Source organism: Chiloscyllium plagiosum, chromosome 25 (genome assembly GCF_004010195.1).
Source record: "Chiloscyllium plagiosum isolate BGI_BamShark_2017 chromosome 25, ASM401019v2, whole genome shotgun sequence".
Classification (NCBI taxonomy): Eukaryota; Metazoa; Chordata; class Chondrichthyes; order Orectolobiformes; family Hemiscylliidae; genus Chiloscyllium; species Chiloscyllium plagiosum.
In genome coordinates this window covers 30,504,012-30,526,563 of record NC_057734.1, presented here as the reverse complement: position 1 = coordinate 30,526,563, position 22,552 = coordinate 30,504,012, and positions in this window count along the sequence as shown.

Below are 22,552 nucleotides of genomic sequence, written 5' to 3'. Positions count from 1 at the left end.
GAGGGAGTCGAAGGGTGGGCCAGTAAATTTGCAGACGATACAAAGGTTGGTGGAGTTGTGGATAGTGAGGAGGGCTGTTGTTGGCTGCAAAGGGACTTTGATATGATGCAGAGCTGGGCTGAGGAGTGGCAGATGGAGTTCAACCCTGTCAAGTGTGAGGTTGTCCACTTTGGAAGGACAAATAAGAATGCGGAATACAGGGTTAACGGTAGGGTTCTTAGTAAGGTGGAGGAGCAGAGGGATCTTTGGTTCTATGTTCATAGATCTTTGAAAGTTTCCACTCAGGTGGATAGAGCTTGTAAGAAGGCCTATGGTGTATTAGCGTACATTAGCAGAGGGATTGAACTCAAGAGTCGTGAAGTGATGTTACAGCTGTACAGACCTTGGTTAGGCCACATTTGGAGTACTGTGTGCATTTCTAGTCGCCTCACTTTAGGAAAGATGTGGAAGCTTTGGAGAGAGTGCAGAGAAGATTTACCAGGATGTTGCCTGGAATGGAGAATAGGTTTTACGAGGATAGGCTGAGAGTGCTAGGGCTTTTCTCATTGGAACGGCGAAGGATGAGGGGTGACTTGTTAGAGGTTTATAAGATGATCATAGAAATAGATAGAGTAGACAGTCAGAAACTTTTTCCCCGGGTACAGCAGAGTGTTACAAGGGGACATCGGATCTTTACCCAGAGTGGGGGCATGGAATGCGCTGCCTGTGGGAGTGGCAGAGTCAGAATCATTGGCGACCTTTAAGCGGCAATTGGATAGGTACATGGATGGGTGCTTAAGCTAGGACAAATGTTCGGCACAACATCGTGGGCCGAAGGGCCTGTTCTGTGCTGTATTGTTTTATGTTCTATGTTCTAAACTTATCATTGCATCAAGGGTTTCCAAGCTTCCTGAAACTTTCCTGTAAAAGCAAAGTAAGAACACACTTGAAATTGAGGGGGATCAGACAGTAAGGGGGCTGGCTGGTAGTGAGCTGCTGATTGAAAGTGAAACAGTAATTACAGATCAAAAAGTTGTTGCATTGGTTGCTAGCGGGAGAGTGTACTATTGACACATTGGAGGCTTCCTCAATAACAACAGGATGGGTGGTCCCTGACTGCTTTAAACTTGACCTTAAATAAGGAATAATAGGACCAGCAGCAACTGCAATCATCTGCATTGGACAGACCTTCAGCTGGATACCAGGGAGGGATGGGAAAGCAGGGTGTGTAGTGTGGAGAGAGACAAGTGGGGAAGGGAGAAGCAGAGAGGGGACAACAGGAATGAGGTAGCAGGGAAGGGAGTTGCTGGGAGTAGGAGCCATAGCTTGTGAAGCTAAATAGGTAGTGGTTAACATATCCATAACTTATTAATATATGTGTATATTATTAACATATCCATATATTACTAACATATCCATATATTGTTGGTGTAGGAAGCTCAGGTTCACTTGTAACATGATTGAGATAACCTGAAGGCTCCCAATATATCTATTTTCTGTTGGAACTGGTGACCACCTGGTATTAGTATTAAACAGAATCACTGCTGCGCCCTTAATTTTATTGCCTCCACATCCTTGTAGGACATTGCTGGATATTGCTAGCATCTTCCAGTTGGAGACCACACACTTCAATATGTAAACTGTCTGATAAGTGATTTAAAGTGTGACTGATGTGTTGTTTGCCAGAGCTGACAGATACAAGAACTTTGTCAGCGATCTTTTCAATCAGAATGAACTGGATTACATCTCTGTGTGACTTCTCACACAAACAGGTTATTAATGACTCCATAATGGCAATTTGTTCTTACCCCTTTATGTCCTTCTCCTCTCACCCTGATTGAGAAGGAATATTTGCAAACTACAAGGGTTTTCACTCCATCAACATAAAAGTAGTGTGGGGGAATCACAAAAAATTGTGCTTTAAATTGCTGAGATGTTGTTTGTGATGTATCTGTCCAGTGGAGCTACAAGGTTTCTGTACCTTAGGATCTGCAAATGAACTGAGATAAAGAATAACCACTTCAAACCGGATTGATGACATTTATCACACATCCAACTAATGAAGGCCAACAATAGTATATCCATTGAATGCCATCTGACCACTAAACGTGTAATTGAAAAAAGTCAAGAGAGTGGTGCTGGAAAAGGTCAGGCAGCATCCGAGGAGCAGGAGAATCGATGTTTCAGGCAAATGCCCTTCGTCAGGAATGAGGCTTGGAGCCTCGGGGGTTGGAGAGATAAATGGAATGGGAAGAAACACTTCAACTGCCCCTCCCACTCTGCCAAGGACATGCAGGCCCTGGGTCTCCTCCATCGCCACTCCCTAACCACCCAATGCCTGGAGGAAGAACACCTCATCTTCCGCATCAGGACCCTCCAACCCCACAACATCGATGCAGATTTCACCAGTTTCCCCTAGGCTCCCAGCCTCATTCCTGATGAACGACCTTTGCCCGAAACGTCGAATTTCCTGCTCTTCAGATGCTGCCTGATCTGCTGTGCTTTCCTAGCACCACACTCTCGACTCTAATCTCCAGCATCTGGAGTTCTCACTTTTGCCTAGTGTAATTGAACAAAGCCATCAGCATGTCAAGGATGTACAACATGTCTCTGGGCACATTTGCAGAAACAATTCAATAGATCACAGCCTAGGTGTCCAGAATAGCTAGGTTGTCATTGTTCTGCACAATATAATGCAACTGCAGGAGTTGGAGCTGCAGGGGAAACATTGTGCAGAACACAGGTATTCTGAGAATGTATCAGAGGTGGAGGAAGACAAGAAGGAAGAAGGCAGTGAGGACAAAGCAGCACCATTTGCTCACATTGCTGCCCAGAAAGTTGTTATGAATGCAAGGTTGACTTCGATTGCACTAGCAGACTGTAGTTAGAAGCACATTCAAAGGCGCATTCTTCACATTTTGTCACATTCTAAATGCCATTGCTAGAAAGCAACTCAACAACAAGAAAATACCCACTGCACATCACCAAAGGACTCTGCAACTCTAAGTCTTTGGCAAACAAAAACAGAAATTGCTGGAAAAGCTCAGTAGGTCTGAAAGCAGCTGTGGAGAGAAACTTGTAAGCCTTTGTTTGTTCTTCCTGAAAGTGGTGGAGGAGATCAATTACCATTTCCATTTCTTCCCTCAAAGTCAAAAAATCTTATCAATTTCCATTTTACAATGGGAAATAGAAGATTCACAAGCTTTTGAGTGAAGACATGTATTCTTAACTCAGTCACAAATCCACTGTCACTCATACTGAGACATGGACCCTCCTGGGAAAAAAAAACTGCATCTTGCTATCTTCCAGATTCAGCTCTCTTAGAATCTTATACGTTTCAATGGGATTCCCTTTCATTTTTCTAAACACCAGAATGTACAGGCCCCCCTAACTCTGCCTATCCCCAGAAAGCAATTCAGTGAATCTTTATTACCCCTTCTTTAAGCAGATAAATGTTTCCTTATGTAAGATGACCAAGTTCTGACATAGTACTCCTGGTGTGGTCTCACCAAAGCCTGACTTCCTTATTCCTGAATGCTAAAACCCCTTTCAAAAACATCCAATGTACCATTTGGCTAATTGCTTCTGTACTTGAATGCTAACTGTCTTTCTTGTGTGAGGGCCCCAAATCTCTCTGACCACTGACATATTATTTTCACCATTTACAAAGTATTCTTGTTTTTGTTCAGACGTAGGAAGCATGCGTGCTGAGTTTTTATGGTCTGCTGCATCTTCAATAAACTGATCATCATGGGAGCACAGGCCTTGCCACCAAGGGTACAGGGAGCAGCTCAGGAGAAAAGGAAGGAGGAGGTGGAAGAAAGAAAGAGGCAGATCCTTTTTCTCACTTGTCATTGTGCGATCACCTCATTCTATGACAGTCCCACCAAACAGAACCCCAAGTTCCCACTATACACAGATACCTTGTCATTTCTCTGTTACTATCATAGCCTCAGTTTGGCCACAATGCTGAAATAAAAGCCATTACAAAACAACCATTCCAAACCAATTTTATCAAACAAACCATCTACTATTCCACACAGAAACAGCAAGTCACCCTTATGAATCCTTTAATAACTCAAATGCTCCTATGATGTGTTATCCCAATGGCTGCAGCTTGGCTGGAGGAAACCTGTTGATTTTAAGTGTGATGTGGCAGGACCTTGACCTTGTACTGTTGAAAGCCCAAAGTTTGGATTGTCTCACTTCAGCACAGGCAGCGACAGACCAAAAAGGTTGACAGGCAACTGCAGGGGTTACTGCTTCAGTGACAGATGTGGGGTCAAAACTACTGTCATCCTGAGAGAGGACAGAAGGTTTATGTTCTATGAAGCCACTGTCACTTCCAAAGGATGATGTCTCAGTGATCCCAGTAAATGGTGGATGGACAGGTTGCTTGGTCCTGCAGAAGCCTTCAGGCCCCTTTGAGCTAGTATCTATAGTCATGGCAGTAGTTAGAGTCTGCTTGGAACCAAGCTAATCTCTAGTGGCAATAAGCTAAGAATTAAGGATCTCAATCTCAGCTTCTGCAACATCACTCCAACACTGAGTGACTTCTGCCTGAAACGTAATGGAAGATGAGATGCCAGTAACCAGATTTCGGGAGTAAGTGGCCAGTGCTGTCAAGGACCAGAAATAACAAATACTGGAGATCACAGCGGGTCAGACGACATCCATGGAGAGAGAACAAGCTAATGTTTTGAGTCTAGATGATTTTTCATTAGTGGTCTCATTGAGTTGGCCACCACATCCGTACTGGAAAGGATGGGCTCCAAACTCTGCATAACACCCTGGGCCAAGTTGGAGTGAGATTCGTTCATTCTCCTTGACATTAACATCAAATGTCTGGCAGCACTGTTGTGGATAAATCACCACAAGGTACCTTTAATTCAGATACTTTTTAGAAATCTCACAGACAATCAAGTACTGAAGCACCTATTTAAAATTTATTGCATGTAGCAACCAAAGTAAGGTTCCGGTGTTGGATTCTTACACAGATTTTTGTCCTTCAGGTCCCTGAGGTGATATTATTGATGGTTCTTTTAGATTCTTTAATCTACAATATTGTAAGTCTGCAGCTTACCTCCTTATCATAAATAGCTTCCTTTTCTCTTATTACATTTGGCATTAACTATCTGATTGAAAACATGGCATTCTAATAGTTAACTACTTACATTTTTCTGCAGTTGTCCTTGTGCGTTAAAGCAGACAGTTATCAAGTAGATGTCAAAGCAGTTTTATCTAGTAGCTTTGACTCCTCCTTTTCCCAGATGTAGCAAATTGCTTTCACTTCCTGTATAAGGTTGTCCTTGTGCTTTAATAGTTTATTCCAGACAGAGTTATTGCTACTTCTTTCCGTGTGTAACAGTCTATCGTTGTTGATTCCTTCAGTCCACAGTTATGAAAGTTCTGAAGTCCATAGTATCACAGCACCATGTCTGTATCCTGAACCAATTTTAAAAATATTCATTTGTGGGATGTGGGCATCGTTGGCTGGGTCAACATTTGTTGCCCATCCCTAGATGTCCTTGAGAAAGTGGTGGTGAGCTCCCTACTTGAACAGCTGCAGTCCACCTGCTGTGGGTTGACCCACAATGCCCTTAGGGAGGGAATTCCAGGAGTTTGACCTAGTGACAGTGAAGGAATGGCAATGTATGGTGAGTGGCTTGGAGGGGAACTTAAAGGTGGTGGTGTTCCCAAATATCTGCTGCAATTGTCCTTCTAGATGGAAGTGATCATGGGTTTGGAAGGTGCAGTCTAAGGATCTTTGGTGAATGTCTGCAATGCATCTTGCAGATAGTACACACTGCTGCGACTGAGTCAGTGGTGAAGGGAGTGGATATTTGTCAATTAAGCAGGCTACTTTGATCCTGGATGGTGCCAAGCTTCTTGAGTGTTGTTGGGGCTGCATATCTTCCACACAAGTGGGGAGATTTCCATCTCACTCTTGACTTGTGCCTTGTAAATAGTGGAGAGCTTTGGGGAGTCAGGAAGTGAGTTACTCACTACAATATTCCTAGCTTTTGACCTGCTGTTGAAGCCACAGTGGTGAGTCCAGTTGAATTACTGGTCAGTGATAATCCCTAAGATGAGTTTCACTGATGGAATGTCAAGGGCGGTGGTTAGATTGTCTCTTATTGGTGATGGTCATAGCCTGGCATTTGTGTAGTGTGAATATTACTTGAATGAGTTGTCTGCAGATATCTCTGTGTATAAATACCCCCTCCAGGGAGATTTCATCGGCCAGTAGTCATCCATGCCTAGTGACCCATCATAGGCTGTTATGTTACTCTCTAATGTTTGTATCATAACAGTATCTGAGTGGGTGCCTATGGATGTCCAATCAAGTTGTTTATGTTTCTTCTTCATCACACTTTTACAGCAGTGCTCAACCAAGGGACTGTTTTCATGTATCTAAAAGGATAAAAACACACGGATAGGGTGGAGTGAGGAAAGCCAGGAAGGCGAGAAGTGCTGCTGCTTTTGCTTATAGCCCAGAAAGGATTGTGGGACGAGGAGAAGGTGAAAGGTGAGAAGGAGGATTAGGTATGAACATTCAGCTGACATTACCAGCCACATCTCATAGAGTCACACAGCATAGAGAGAGGTCATTCAGCCCACCTTGGCTATGCTGAACAACAGACAGCAAATTACATTAACCCCATTCACCTGCACTTAGCCCAAAGACAACAATATTTGGGCATTTGAAATGCACATCCAGATGCTTCTATAATATTGCGAGAGTACTTGCCTCTGCCACTTTCTCAGGCAGCACCTTCCATTTTTATATCACCCTCTAGGTGAAAAAACTTCCATCAGTATGCCACTATACCACTTATGCCTCATCTTAAATTTGTGCCGTCTGGTCTTAGAGACATCTGGCATGGGGAAGAGATTGTCATGATTTACCCTGTTAATGCCTCTCATCATTTTGGTTACCTCAATTGGACTCCACATCCCCCCCCCCCCCCCCCCCCACACCCCCCCGCCCCCCCCCCCCCCCCCATCTCCCAGCCTCCTCTGCTCCAGGTTTTACTGCAGGGTCTCCTTATCCAGCCGGTGGCCTCCCTGTTGATGGTAAAATACTGAGTGAAATGAGAAGAGGCTCTGAAATGACAATGTAGTCAGTTTGATTGCTCTTCAGGCAGGTGCTCAATTGAGCACTTAATCCAACACTGGCAAAATAGTCGAGTGGCAAAATTATGGCAACCATGCCAGTGAATGCTTTCCTGTATCACTTTGCCAGTTCTTCATCCCTTAGCCCCTACACAATTAGGCTCATAAAATTCAATTGATGTAGTGAGAAAGATATGGCTCACTCTCCATTCTCTTACATTAGTTACTTCAAATGCTACCCTTCCCAGCACATATTCTCCTCTCCCCGCCTTTCCTTTTAATCTCAATTTATACATCTTTCCTATAAGTCATTTTTCTTATTCAGCAAATCTTCCTCCATTTGGGCATTAAATATTCCATATGTGTTGTTTTGTTTCATAAGGACAAGATACAATGGACATGACCTTATTACCAGATTTTACTCCCCATCTATTAATTTTATTGACTGGGATTGCACTCACATATAGTTTAGAACCATTCTTTACATAATGCATAATAGATTATAGTCGAAGGCAACACTGGACCTAAGAACAAAATGATAGCTAACTTACCATTGCAGAGATCATCTCTTCATCCCATTTTCACAAAATGGTCTTTGGTTAGATTTTGTTGGTCATGGAAAATCATGCACAAAGACAAAAAGATAAAAACTTCACGCTTCTGCATGTTTAACAACATTATGTAAAATATAGAGAAGACTCATTGTCAGTGACTGGATATTGTAAGCAGCTGAAAATTTATTAAGATCAATGCATAGAAAATATTTTTGAAAAATCCATATTTTTCCAATAAATTGCTCGAGGTATATGAGGTCCAGCCAGTGACCCATGGCTGAGTGAAGACTCATCCATAAATGTAACCAAAAGGACTTGATTGTTTTCCAAATTGATTTCAGAGATAGGCAGAGTGAAGGGCATGGAGTGTGTTAAAGGAAAATGATGGAAAGGAATCACATAATATCAAAGTTATGGCATGTTTTGAGAATGAAGAAGACTGCTCAGTATGTGAAAGGTTAATAATATTATCAGAATAAGCTTTTAAATATTAAAATCCATAATTTTTCCTGCAGTAAATTCTTGTTACCTTGTCATGTCTATTGCTTGTTTGACTCATTCAGTTTTTGCCTGAATGCAGATAATCAGTAATCACAATTTAAAATGAATAACTGATTGTGGGTTGTTTTCTGTGTGATTTTAGCTAGCTTCCGACATTAATTTATGTAAATTGCAAGTGTCTAGCTTATTCAATGGACTAATGGATGCAATGTTTCCAAGTTCCTCTTTAGCACACTTCAGAAAATACATAATTACATATTCAAGAGACACAAATAAGTCTTCTGGCATTTTAAGGTGCTTTCCTTAACACACCCCTATTGTTCTTACACAAGTAAAAAATCATCTTATTTTTGAACAATACAAAAAAAATTAAACTATGTGAAGTACAGGGTTATGCACAGCAGAATATTAATGAATCAATTCTTTCTGCAATAAATCAGCACATCAGGCTAATATGTTAATTATACAGCTGTATTTTCTCCTGTAGTTTTAGTCGTAACCATATTTTCAATGGATAATTTGTCAACACATTTTTTTTTCTGAGCTTTCTATCAATGAAACTGTGATAATTTTACATAATTATACTCCCATGTAAATGACATCCTTTACAGAAAAATAGTTAATTGCTGTGCAATCAAATTAAAAATTATATAAAATTCTTTGTAGGCATCCTTCCTGTCAAATACGCCTGCCATGAAACATATTTTTTTCTGAAAACAGCTTGTTAACAAACCCCTAGCGTGTCTAATGAAGATATCAGAAACAGATCAATTAATTACAGCTCTTCACTTTCCAGGCAGGAAGAGAATATTGGAACTAGCCAATAACAACCCGCATGCATGCAGATTCTATATGAAATTATTTTAAAAATATTACAGAATTCTTTCTTAGATGAATTAATATGACTGAGGCTCTCAATCTCTCAAGCCCAAAGCATTCTCCTGAAAGATTAATGCACTGCAAAAAGGGATATTGAGGTATGTTGCTGGTTCAATTGCTGCTCTGTACCAAATTAGATTAGCACAGCCAGAGCAGCAGGTGGGCCATTGTAATGGATCTTGTCAAAGACTGAATATATATTTTTAAAAATCAGACTTTTCTGATGGTTATCCAGTGACCTTTATGAGAATATATGGATGAGGTTTGACAATATGTTCCCTAGAGTGGAACAGTTTGTTCGGATCCACTTTCTCGCAGATAGAACATGGAAATTCTGCTGAGGTGTGGAAGGGGGTGCCACGATCGATTGGGGCTTTATCCAGTTGGGTAGAAATGGATAGAAAGGCTCCAGAATTCTCTCTAAAGTAACCAAATTATTCAAATGCATGCCATAAATCCTGTGCTGATCAAAGGCCATAAGATATATTTGCAAAATTAGGCCATTTCGCCCACTGAGTTGTTCTGCCATTCGATCATGGCTGATATGTTTCTCAACCCCATCTCCTGCCATCTCCCCTTCTCTGAATCCCCCTAACAATCAACAACCTATCTTTTTCTTAAATTAACTCAGTGGCTTGGCCTCCACAACCCTCTGTGGCAATGAGTTCCATAGGTTTACTACCCTCTGGCTGAAGAAATTTCTCCTTGTCCCAATTCTAAAGGGTTGCCCCTTCACTCTGAGGCTGCGCCCTTGGGTCCTAGTCTCTCCTACTAGCAGAAACATCATCTCCACGTTCAATCTATCCATGTATCCCAGTATGCTGTACATTTCAATCAGATCCCCCTCATCCTTCCTAACTCCATCAAGTACAGAGCTAGAGTTCTCAAACACACCTCCACAAGCCTTCATCCCTGGAATCATTCTTATCAACTTCCTCTGCACCAGCTCTAATGCCAAAACAGGTTCAAAATTGCTTATAATATTCCAAATGTGGTCTGACCAGAGGCTTAAACAGACTCAGCAGTACATCTCCGCTCTTGTATATTAGCCCTCCTGAAATGAATGCTAACATTCAGGAATTAAGGGCTACGGGGAGAATGTGGGTAAGTGGAGTTGAAATGCCCATCAGCCATGATTGAATGACGGAGTGGACTCGATGGGCTGAATGGCCTTACTTCCGCTCCTATGTCTTATATGGTCCTATGGTCTAACATTGCATTTGCCTTCCTAACTGCCAAATGAACCTACACATTAACCTTAAGAGAATCCTGAACTAGGATTACCAAGTCTGTTTGAGCTTTAGATTTCCAAAGCCTTTCCCCATTTAGAAAATAGCCCACACCTCTATTCTTCCCACCAAATTGCATAGCCTCACACTTTCCCACATTACATTCTATCTGCCACTTCTTTGCCCACTCTCCCAGCCTTTCAAAGTCCTTCTGCACCTTCCCTGCATCCTCAACACAACCTGTCCCTCTACCTACCTTTGTGTTATCTGCAAACATAGCAACAATAGATTCCTTACAGTGTGGAAACAAGCACTTCGGCCCAACAAGTCCATACTGACCCTCTGAAGAGTATCCCACCCAAATCCATTTCCCCACATTTACCCCTAACAAACACATCAACGGACACTATAGGCAATTTAGCATAAATTGGATCGTGGGAGGAAACCAGTGTACCTGGAGGAAACCCACACAGACACAGGGAGAATGTGCAAACTCCACACAGACAGTCAGCCAAGGCTAGAATCGAACCCAGGTCCCTGGTGCTGTGAGGCAGCAGTGCTAACCACTGAGCCACCATGCCACCCCTGATTTAGATGATTAACAAAATAAAACATGCCATTTATGAAAATGCAATAAACTAAGGCCTTGATAAACTACTGAAGATAATAGAAGGTATATTCAATGTTCAAAATCAATTCAAATCAGTGTTTCTGCCCTTAAATGCCTAAAAGAAAGGAGTAAGCAGAAGTAATTAGACTTGAAGGCATGTGCCAACTACTTCTACTTAATTTGTTATAGTTGTGTGTCCCCTATCAACCTCAACCTTTTGAAACAACTGAACACAAATACCAAGAACAAAACTATTTCTACATTTGCTGAAGCTTTGTTGTGTGCATGGAAATATTCAGTCTGGGCATTAGTCAAAGATGACAAGTCAGTATCATGTCTTTTGTTGATTCTTGTGCATGTGTGGAATCCACAAATCAATCCTGCATCAAGAGTGACTTTTCATGAATTATGATTTTGTGAACCATTTCTTTGTAGTTTGCCCTAAAGTTACCAGAGACAAAGAAATGATTGGAGATGGGTGAAACTTGGTTCCAACCTTACCTATTTATGATCTTCTGAGAATATGGATCCATTTGTTTTTAAAAATTACACTTAACCAATACATTCCCCTGACAGCGAAGAGGCTTTCTAATTCGGAGACATTTCGGAGACATGGATCGTGGCAGTGTTGTTCCATGATCAGATTGCTAGGGGGCACACTTAAGCAATGCAAGTAGGAATTTTTGGCAAATTTTTCCAAGTTTTGGTTGTATTCCATTCCGTGAACAAGAGAATAACAAAGCAAAAATTAAAATGTAGACAGTGGTTGAGAATGAAAGTAAGACTAGTAGTTTAGTTTCTAATGGTCTAGTATCACTGTCTTTGGCAAATTGACTAGGAAAGTAACAATTCAATCAATAATACACCGTTATTACAATTTCTACTGTAACAGAACACCTATAATGAATTTGTGTATTGTAAGTCTTTTGCATGGTTCACTGACATGTAAATTCATCCTGTGCTGGCTATATCTAATGGTAATACATTTTTGGAAAGTGCCCATTGCTATATAGGTTTCAAGTAGTAAACACAGATCTGAAATTTAGTTTTGGCAATGATGCCAGCTTTAACTTGGACAGCAGAAGAAGATTGGCACTTTAACTGCATTCAAAGAAGAGAAGAGTGCCCTTGTGAACAGAAGGGAGGTAGATGATGGTTTCCTGGATGATCTGGCAGGTTAGTAAGGATCATGGCAGGTGTATTTTAATTTCAATAACATTGGCTTTGAGCATTGGCTTTGATGGAAATGAAAATCGGCTATGTTGCATGATTGTGGAGCAGCTGTTTAAAAATGAGAGTGTATATTGTACACCATTCTATTGTCATGCATCCTGCTCCATTGTTATATACCACCTGTATATAATGAACTGGGATGTACAATAGTGGGACAGGGCCTACAACATGCTGAATCTGTCGCAATAGGGTGTAAAGGAATGAGACAGCAATATACCAAGATCTAGTTCCATGGCAGTGGGATGGGAAGTATAAATGCAGGGAGTGTTTATAATACTGGAATGTGATGTGCAATAATGGAGTGGTGTGTGGAACAATGGAATGGTGTATATAACAATAGGATGGGGTGTGTAACAATGGGATGTTGTGTGTAACAATGGGATGGTGTGTATAAGAATGGTATGGGGTGTGTAACAATGGGCTAGGTTGTGTAACAATGGGAGGGGGGCGTAACAATAAGAGTGTGTGTGCAATAATGGGTGTTTGAATGAAATGGGATGGGTGTATATCAAAAGGATGGGGTCTGTAGCAAAGGGGTGTGTGCATAATAAAGGGATGAGGTGTAAAGACTATTTTTGACTGGACTAAATTGAGATTTTAAAACCTCTGGAAGGAGTTGCTACAATTTTAAAACAAGTTACAGGAACTGACTGAGAGCTTTACCAGCAGTGGGAAAAGAAAGGTAAAGTACCACAACACATGGAGGTGTGTGCAGCATGGGATTCATCTAGCCACAGATTGCTGATTGGTTTGTGCAATTGTGACTAGTGGTTGGTGCTGGATATCACCAATCTGACAACATCTCTCTGATTAACTGCTGGGCAAGAGAACAGGGGAGGTGTTTATGATAGAGGGGAGAGAACATTCTGGCCTGCTGAAGAAGTAGGTGGTATCACTCTGCAATAAATGTAACTGAAGCTGGAAGAAAGCCTATTAATTTCTCCCACGGTTGCTGTAAGTTGTTGTCCTTAAACAGTAACTTTGTATTAATCACCCTCTGCCTCCTGCAAAGAAGTGAAACTATTCTGTTGACTGGGGCCATTGAGCTGTATTTCCCCTGTGTATTTTTTTCCAAGACAAATAACACCATTGCCTTTTTGTTTGTCTGTGTGTGTGTGTGTGTGTGTGTGTGTGTGTGTGTTTGTGTGTGTGTTTTTAAAGGGGTCAAAGTTTCAACTAGTAGAGTTATATATTGAAAATTCACTGCTCCATTTAGCACAGGAACTTAGTTGATGTTTTCTATTAATTTGATTCCATTAAAAAGGTAATTTGAAAATTTTGCATGCTTTGACTAAATCATTCACTTTTGTGGCAACCCCGTAACTAATAGGGGCTTGACAATCAGTGCATTTTCCCAAAGGGGTTATAATGCTGAGTAACAACAAACAGGGGTGCATAACTTTGGAGCTCGGAATATGAAAATGGAATTGAGTGTACACAGTTGCATGGGATATATAACAATGGAGTTGTGTATATAGAAGTGGGGGCATGTGTACAGCAATGATGTGGGTATGTAACAATGGGTGCATGGCAATGTAGTGTATAACAGTAGCCTGAGGAATATAACAATTGAGCGGGATGCATAACAATAGGGTAATGTATAACAGAGGGATGGATATACAATATTGGAGTAGGATGTGTAACTATGGATTAGGGTGATTTACGATGGAGTTTATTAATGGGGCTTGGTGCATATAAAATACGTGGGGTGTAACAATGGGATGCTTAACAATGGTATGACGGTTATAACAGTGGGTATGGTTTAACAATTGGTTTGGGGCATATCGCAATGGGGTGGCATGTATAATTATGGCATGGGGTGTGAAGTGGTTAAAAAAATGTGGTGAGGTGTTTTAAAATAGAGTAGTTTGTAGAACAATGCATAACCATGGAATGGCTATCATGATAATGGGGGTGAGGTATATATCAATGGTGTGGATTGCATATCAATGAAATAAGGTGTGTAATAATGATGTAAGTGTATTTAATTGGACTGGGTATAGAGCAATTAATAAGATGTATGTTAATGGAGGGAATTACTTCTTTAATCTTTCCATGTTGGTGTCAAGGCCAGCATTTATTGCCCATCACTAAAGGCCACGAGGAGGTTTGAAGAGTCAACCACATTTCTGTGTGTGGAGTCAAAACCAATGGGTTTTTACAACATTTGACCATGGTTACATGATCACTATTAAGCTAGCCTTTTTAACTTATTGTACCAGATTTCACCATCTGCCCATAGTGAGATTTGAACCCCAGCCTAGAACATTATCTTGGAGTTCTCAATTGTGATAATGATATTATAACTATGCCACCACCTCCTGTAAAGTGTAACAAAGCAGTATAATAGGATGTGGTGAACAACAATGGAGCATGGAATAGAGCAATGGGATGTGGTGTGTAACAATGGTATATGGCCTATAGCAATGAGATGTGGCACAAAGCAAAGTCATCTGAGTCCCAGAGGATCACAGAGCTGGTCTCTCGTTAGCATTGGGGGGCACTGGTGGTAGTTTAACCTGAGGGTTGCCATCCAGGTGATGGGTGAGGTTGAGAAGTTGGAACTTCATGGTGACCTCAGGCAGTAGCAATGGACAAAAGCATATAGCAATGGGATGCTGTGTATAACAAAGGGGTAAGGGATGGAGCAATGAAATGTACTATATAATAATGGAGTGTGGTGTATTGCAATGGGATGGGATGTATAACAATGGGGTAAGGGGTGGAGCAATGGGATGTAGAATATATAATTATGGAGTGTAGTGTATAACAATGGAATGCTGTTTCCACCAGGCAGCAATCCACAGTGCAAGTTTCCCCAGATGGTGTATGTTGTGATCCACCTTAGTGCTTTTCTGAAATGGAGAAATATTGACAGTTGGACAGACTCCAGCTAAGATCAGCCAACTCAGTAGAGCAGAGATAAAGCCTTTTTATTTCCCTTCCCTGCACCAGAGACAATAAAGTAGCTGCTGATATCAGCTAACTCAAACAGACTAGTGATTGAACCTGGGACTATCTTCTTCCATTCTGCTCTATGAAGTGATTTACCCAATTAGCCTTTGGGAGAGCTTAACAATAATTAAATTGTTTCACTCAGAGAAAAAAACTATTGCTGTACTAGATCTTTCTTTCAACACAATTATACTGTTTTCTTTTCTGGATGAGCTAAGAATATATAGGTTGAAAACAAATAATTTTAGAATCAGCTAATACAAATGGTCTCTTTCTGCATAAACATTGAAATACCAGAGGGGAGAAGCAGAAGTGAGATTGCTTCTGAAGAGACAGTTGACTTGTCAGACTAAAGCAAAAAAGCTTTCTCAAAACATATCAATGCACTGGAAAGATGTGTACCATGCAGTGTTGGTAAGAATGGAATTATTCAAAGTTGTGCTTAATGGATGTGTTCTAACATACAGAGCAAAGTGAATGGCAAAGAATGCTCTCAGCTCGATGTGGAGAAAGCAGGAGAAATGTAACTATGTCAGATATATCCTGGCATGCAATAATATTTTGGTCTTATGTCAATGTAATATAGGAATGTGGATCTTATTTATTTGAAATAACTTTGTTTTTTTACAGCTAAACTAATATATACAGCACAATGTAATTTCTAGGTGCAGCCTGTGTCTTGAGTAGTGCAGAACAGAGAGCCTGTGGTCATGAAAACATCTGAGTACTTAGCTGATTTGCATGTTGAACTTCCTAAAGGGACAACAGTATAAAAGTGATAATACTAAATTCCCCCTTTTCCTCATAATCTACAAGTGAAAATACATAAACATTGGATAATAGAAAAAAATTGTTGTACAGAGATAGGGTTTAGAAAATTTAATCTAACTGACTATATTTATTTCCCATAGTTCCACAACTTTTCCAGATTTTGATATAGTGAAGTTTTCTGTATTTTGCTCTTGTTCTTAGTCTGCAGATGTATTATCAGTGTTCCCTTGGTGTTCCATCACATGGTCACTGTCTGAGTGTGTATTTTCTTGTTCACTGTTGGTGTACTGTATAATTCCTCCAGCTTGCATTTTTTCTGCTCAGCGTTGCTCCATTTGGAGACATGAGGCCCAGTGAGTTTTATTGTGCTATTAATACCTCATGGTACTATGTACCATGCCCCATGGCACCCTGCTTGTCTAATGCTAGCCCAACTCTTCCATGTGCCAGAAGAGGAAGTATTGGCCACTGACAGGAAATTCTGGGATCCTTGGCACCAGAACCATCTTTTATCCCCAGTTGTGCATCCGGTGAAATGGTGGCAATCTAGAGTTGGTCTTCGCCATGCACATAGTGGGACAGCAACAACAAAACAATGCTTCTCAGGACACCATAAGTGGCACGGCTGATCCTACATCCATGGCTGTTCGAGCGCCAAGCCACACAGTTTAGCGATTCATAGGCACATCCACAACACTTTGTAAGTCACTGCTACTCTTCAATGGTCACAAAAAGCCAACATTGAATCATTGTTGAATGTGGGATCATCACGTACAGGAAATCCTGCAAATACTTCAAAGCAGTCACTTATATTCAATAGCTGAAAAAGCTACAGCAAACAAACAAACAGAACCTGAATATGACTCTCTGAACAGACAGGGACTGTTTGTCTTTCAAGCAACAATGATTCCATTATCAGTGAATGATCACTGCAGCCAGCTCTGATCTAGTGGAACTGAGTGTCAATGAAGTCCTGTTTGGCTTATTGTGTCCAATGCTGCTGCACTCTATCATGCAAAAGATGATGTTCCTCCTGCTCAATGTCCTCATCTTCCTCTTCAGAAGACTACTCCAACTGTTCCAGCTCATCAACCTCCATCATATCCTCTCACTGCCTGCTCCAGTTGAACAGATCACAGCATGCTGGGATTAAGCAGTACACTCTTTCTGCACTGGACTGCAAAGCCTGCCTAATCTGATCCAAGCAGTAGAATATGATCTTCAGGAGGCCTATTGTCTGCTTCACAATGGTCCTAGTTGAAATAATAGGCTGGTCTTCACCTCAGCTAGGCAGTTACATAATGGAGTCATTAGTCATGGTGGCATTGGGTAGCCCTTGTCCACCATTAACCATCTTTGCAGGACACCTAGTCCTTCAAGTGCATCAGAAACAAAAGAGAGTTCTCAAGATTATGGGCATGCTGGTAGCTCCCAGAGTATCTGATGCAAACTTCCAAAATATGATACCAATGATCACAGATGACGTGTGCATTGATGGAATGGAACTCTTCTGTCTTGATGCTCTCCGCTGCATTGACATGAACCTTTCAGTATGGCATATGTACAGTCTCACATGCGATTGATCCCACATCATGTCCAAGAGCTAAATGCAATAATACATCCTTTTTTTTGTTGGACTGCAATAGTTTTATACAAAATTCTCCTCAACACAATCTCATAATGCATGCCCCTCATTGCCTTTAAGACCACCAATAATCCAGTTTATATTTGGGTAATTAATGTTCCTTATTGTAACTACTATATACAATTGGTATCCCTGTAATTTCCCTGCAGATTTGTTCTTCTACACCCTTTCCAAAAGTAGTCTTAGGAGTCTATAGGCTGCACCTACTGTGAAATTTCACCCTTTGGTTTTTACCTTAGATCTGAAAAGATTGATTCTGTCTACGTAGAGCCTGAGATATCTGCTTCCTCCAGCACTGCATTGCTCTCCTTACTGCCACTCTCCTCCTTTTCTGTCTTTTCTGAATACTTTGGACCCAGGAATATTTAACATTCAGTCTTGCCCTCCCTTAAGCCAGGTCTTTGTTATCACCACAACTTCATATTTCCATGGCAATCCACATCTGGAACTTTCTAATCTTATTTAGTATGCTTTGAACATTAACACATATACACAGTGACCCTGATTTAGACTTCAGCTGTTAACTTACTATTCGCTATGGTAAAAATAATGACTGCAGATGCTGGAAACCAGATTCTGGATTTGTGGTGCTGGAAGGTATGCGAGTGCTACCTGTTTTCCAAGTATTTGTGCATTCTAACGTTCATCAGTGTTTTTCATTTCCACCCTGTGAAAAGTCAGTTTCAAGCCCTCCGTCCACTTGTACCGGTGCAATCTTCCCCTGAGTCTGCCCCAGGAATCTAAAGCTTCTGCCTGCTCCCCCTCCCCCCATTCCTACCACACACACATTTTTCAGCCATGCATTCATCTGCCTTACCTTTGTCTTTCTGTACTCACTTGCATGTGGTACTGGAAGTCATCCAGGGATGACAACTTTTGAGGTCCTGCTTGCCAATTTCCTTTAGCTAAATCCCAAAATTATGATTGCAGTATCACATCACTTCCTGTCTAATTAATTGATACCAATATGGACCACCACCTCTGACTGTTTACCCTCCCCTCAGAAGAATGTCCTGTAGGTATTCCGTGATAATCTTACCCTGGTACTGGAGAGGCAATCTAACATCCTGGAGTCAGCTTGATGGCTGCAGAAACACTTGTCTTTTCCCTTAAACTAAATGAATTCCTGCCATTACTGCTGCCCTTTTCTTATTCCTCCTCCTCTGTATAGCTAGGTCACCAGTGCCACAAACCTGGCTCTGACTGCACTCCCTTAAGGAGCCAGTGCCATTACTGGCTTTTAAAATGGAAAACCAATAAGTGAGTTGGCCTCTTGCACAGCCTGCTTGCTTCTTTTGGACAACCTAAAGTCACTATTCCCTTGTTTCCTCCAGGCCATTAAAGCTGTCCAGAAATCTGGAGCTCAAGCTAACTGCAGCTAGCAGCATGTTCTGCACATGTGGTTATCTAGGACACTGCAGGGGGGCATATTTTCGGCAAAACATTCCACTTGACTGAGCTGAGCTGCCATATCCTAACTTTATTTCCCTTATGCTAACTTTATTCTGCTATTGATTACTAATATTACTTTTTTTTATATTAGACCTGACTTTCCTTATTCTTGGTGTTTCTCAGTTAAATCAAGTATAACCATTGCTTTAAAAATAATTTACTTTTTTTAGTTTACTGCAATTTATAGATATTCTCTATTAGCAGTTTCTTGACAACTGTGTGGAGTTTGCACGTTCTCCCCGTGTCTGCGTGGGTTTCCTCCGGGTGCTCCGGTTTCCTCCCACAGTCCAAAGATGTGCAGGTCAGGTGAATTGGCCATGCTAAATTGCCCGTAGTGTTAGGTAAGGGGTAAATGTAGGGGTATGGGTGGATTGCGCTTCGGCGGGTCGGTGTGGACTTGTTGGGCCGAAGGGCCTGTTTCCACACTGTAAGTAATCTAATCTAATCAATGAAGTTTCTGAGGATGAGTAGAATAAAGAAAGCATCTTTTTAAATTAATTCATGAGATGTGGGTGACGCTGGCTATAGCAGCATTTATTACCCATCCCTAATGGTGGGTGGCAAGGTGGCACAGTGGTTAGCACTGCTGCCTCACAGCATCAGAGACCCAGGTTCAATTCCCGCCTCAGGCGACTGACTGTGTGGAGTTTGCACATTCTCACCGTGGGTTTCCTCCAGGAGCTCTGGTTTCCTCCCACAGTCCAAAGATGTGCAGGTTAGGTGAATTGGCCTTGCTAAATTGCCCGTAGTGTTAGGTGAAGGGGTAAATGTAGGGGTATGGGTGGGTTGCACTTTGGCGGGTCAGTGTGGACTTGTTGGGCCGAAGGGCCTGTTTCCACACTGTAAGTAATCTAATCAAATTGCCCAGAGGGCAGTCAAGAGTCAACCACATGTAAGCTGGACAAGGTAAGGATGGCTGTTTCCTTCCTTAAAGGGCATTAGTGAACCAGATGGATTTTTCCAATAATTTACAATTGATTCATGGTCATCATTAGATTTTTCATGCCAGTTTTTTTTTATTGAATTCAAACTTCATCATCTGCCATTGTGGGATTCAAACCCGGATCCTCAAAACATTACCTGGCTTTCTGGATTAACAATCCAGCGATAATACCACTCGGCCATTGCCTCCCCTGTCCTTCCCTGCCCCTCAACAAACTTACCACTCAGCAGATTTCAGTTCCTGTGGGAAACCTTACTTTAAAAATATCTTTGCCGCTCTGGACTGAATTCCCACATTTTAAACCAAATTCCCATACATCCTCACACTGACCTTGTATCCTTGTTGAGTGTGCGCTTTTCCTTTCTTATACAAAATAGTGATGAGTCATTTTCTAGCTTAATTTCTTGCTACACCTTACCCAGACAAGTGACTGATAGATTGCTACTACTTTCAGACAGCTGTCTGTTTATCTATGCTATTTTATCTTTACTCTGTGCGACATACTGTCAGAGGTAGCAGGATCCATAATGTGCCAACTGTGGCAATCAGAGTAGATACCACACTGCCTTCTGCCTTTGTCATGAAAATTGTTAAACTCTCCCTCATTTGGTCACCATAGTCCTGTTTTTGTCATGGTTCTTAGATCGCACATATTCAGCTCTATTTGTGCGTTTATTAACTTGCATTGTTACAAATGATTTGTGCATCTGTATTTGGAATCTTCAATTTTAATGCTTTACTATTTTTCCTTAACGTGCCTTCTGATGAAAATGTTCTATTATTGTTGTTTTCTTCCTGATATAACATTCTTGGTTTTACCTAAATTGCTTTTCAGGTCTAAGAATTGACATTGCTCTTTAGTCTTGTAAATCTACCCTGAACTGAAGTCTTTCCCTCGCTAATGCATTTGTCTACTGCCCCAGTTATTCTATTCACCAGGTTATATAATCACATATGCAACTCAAAATAAGAAAAAAAAGTTATCTTTCAAAAAAGAATAGCAGAGACTTTCTGAAACTGTGAGCTCATTATACCATCATGCTTCCCCTGTCCACTTGGAATGTCACTTCCTTGAAAGGTGACAGGGATTGATTGGAAAGGATCATTCTCTAATGAATACATAATGGATTGAGTTTTTGGATTAGATTCCCTACAGTGTGGAAACAGGCCCTTCAGCCCAATAAGTCCACACCGACCCTCTGAAGAGTAACCCACCCAACCCATTCCCCTACCTCATATTTACCCCTGACTAATGCACCTAACACTATGGACAATTTAGCACGGCCAATTCACCTGACTAGCACATCTTTGGTTTGTTGCAGGAAACCGGAGTACGTCTAAACTCTACATAGACAGTCGCCCAAGGTGGGAATCAAACCCAGGTCCCTGGCGCTGTGAGGCAGCAGTGCTAACCACTGAGCCACCATGCCACCCCATTGGTGACCTGTAGCCAAGCAATATCCTTTATACAATCACCACCATTATTGTCCCTCTTTCTATATATATCTATTGCATTGATAAAAAATTAACACTCAGCATAAGTCTTTTGTAGTTTGCAGGAAAACAATTTACAAATGCTGTTCAAATACAAATGGATCACTGTATTAAATTATCCAGATCAACTTATTTCTAACATATTACATTTAGCTGTTTGCAAGTCTTGCCACAGATAGCTGTAGTAATTGGAATGCACATTAGTAATGCTCACATCATGCACCATGATACCTAATTAGCCAGCTCATTGAGGTCGATTCCTTTATCATTTGTTCTCAGTTTGTGTTTACTCATTACTAGCAACGCAACGTATGTTTTCAGTACAATATCTTAAAAGTAGCTAATATTTGCTGACAAATATTGTCTTGTGGCATAATTTGCTTGGTGCATCAAATGTGTCTCCAACACCTACTGCATTCTTATCTCTAAGAATATCTTTTGGTTCATATCCCCTTCTTGTTGTTGCACAGTACAAATGATATGTCCTATTGCTTGCTTCAAGTGATTATGAGATTTACAGTTCTGAACGTCTGTGACACAGCCTTCAAACTAATACAGCAAAAAAAATGAGCATTTTAAATCTCCGCTTGAAGCTGCCAAAACAAGGGACCAGCATTATTGGGTCAGTCGCGATCCCATTAATTTATGCACCCCATTGATTCAGTACTTTTCTTTAACTGTTGAGAATCTCAAAGCTTTACGTACTTCAGGAATGCTAATTAAGATTGAAAATACAGGTGTTACTTTATTTTTCCATCTAAATTGATACTACAAAATTGATGGCACAATTACCTGTGCCATATATCTATTTTGATAAAAGGTATTTGCATAATATGCAAGTAGCACCACTGTGCTTCATATAACTTCAGATAAAAGTAACTCTGTAAGAACTTGAATAAGTTGTAACAGTGACAGTAGATCAAACACAGTTTTGGAGACCTTATAGATAGAAGAAACAGATATAGATTTGTTGCTTATTGCCATTTAACCTCAATGCAGCTTCTGCAGTATAGATCAGGATGATGCTGCATTACAAAATAACACCTTCTGCTGTACAATTTGAAGATCTTGAAGTCAGCTGGCTGTTCTCAAGTTCTCAAAATTAGAAGGTGAAGCTGAAAGATCTCAGCCATGTATCAGTGATGGAGATGATTGCCTCTGGCTCCTATGTGTGGCAACATGATAGACAAA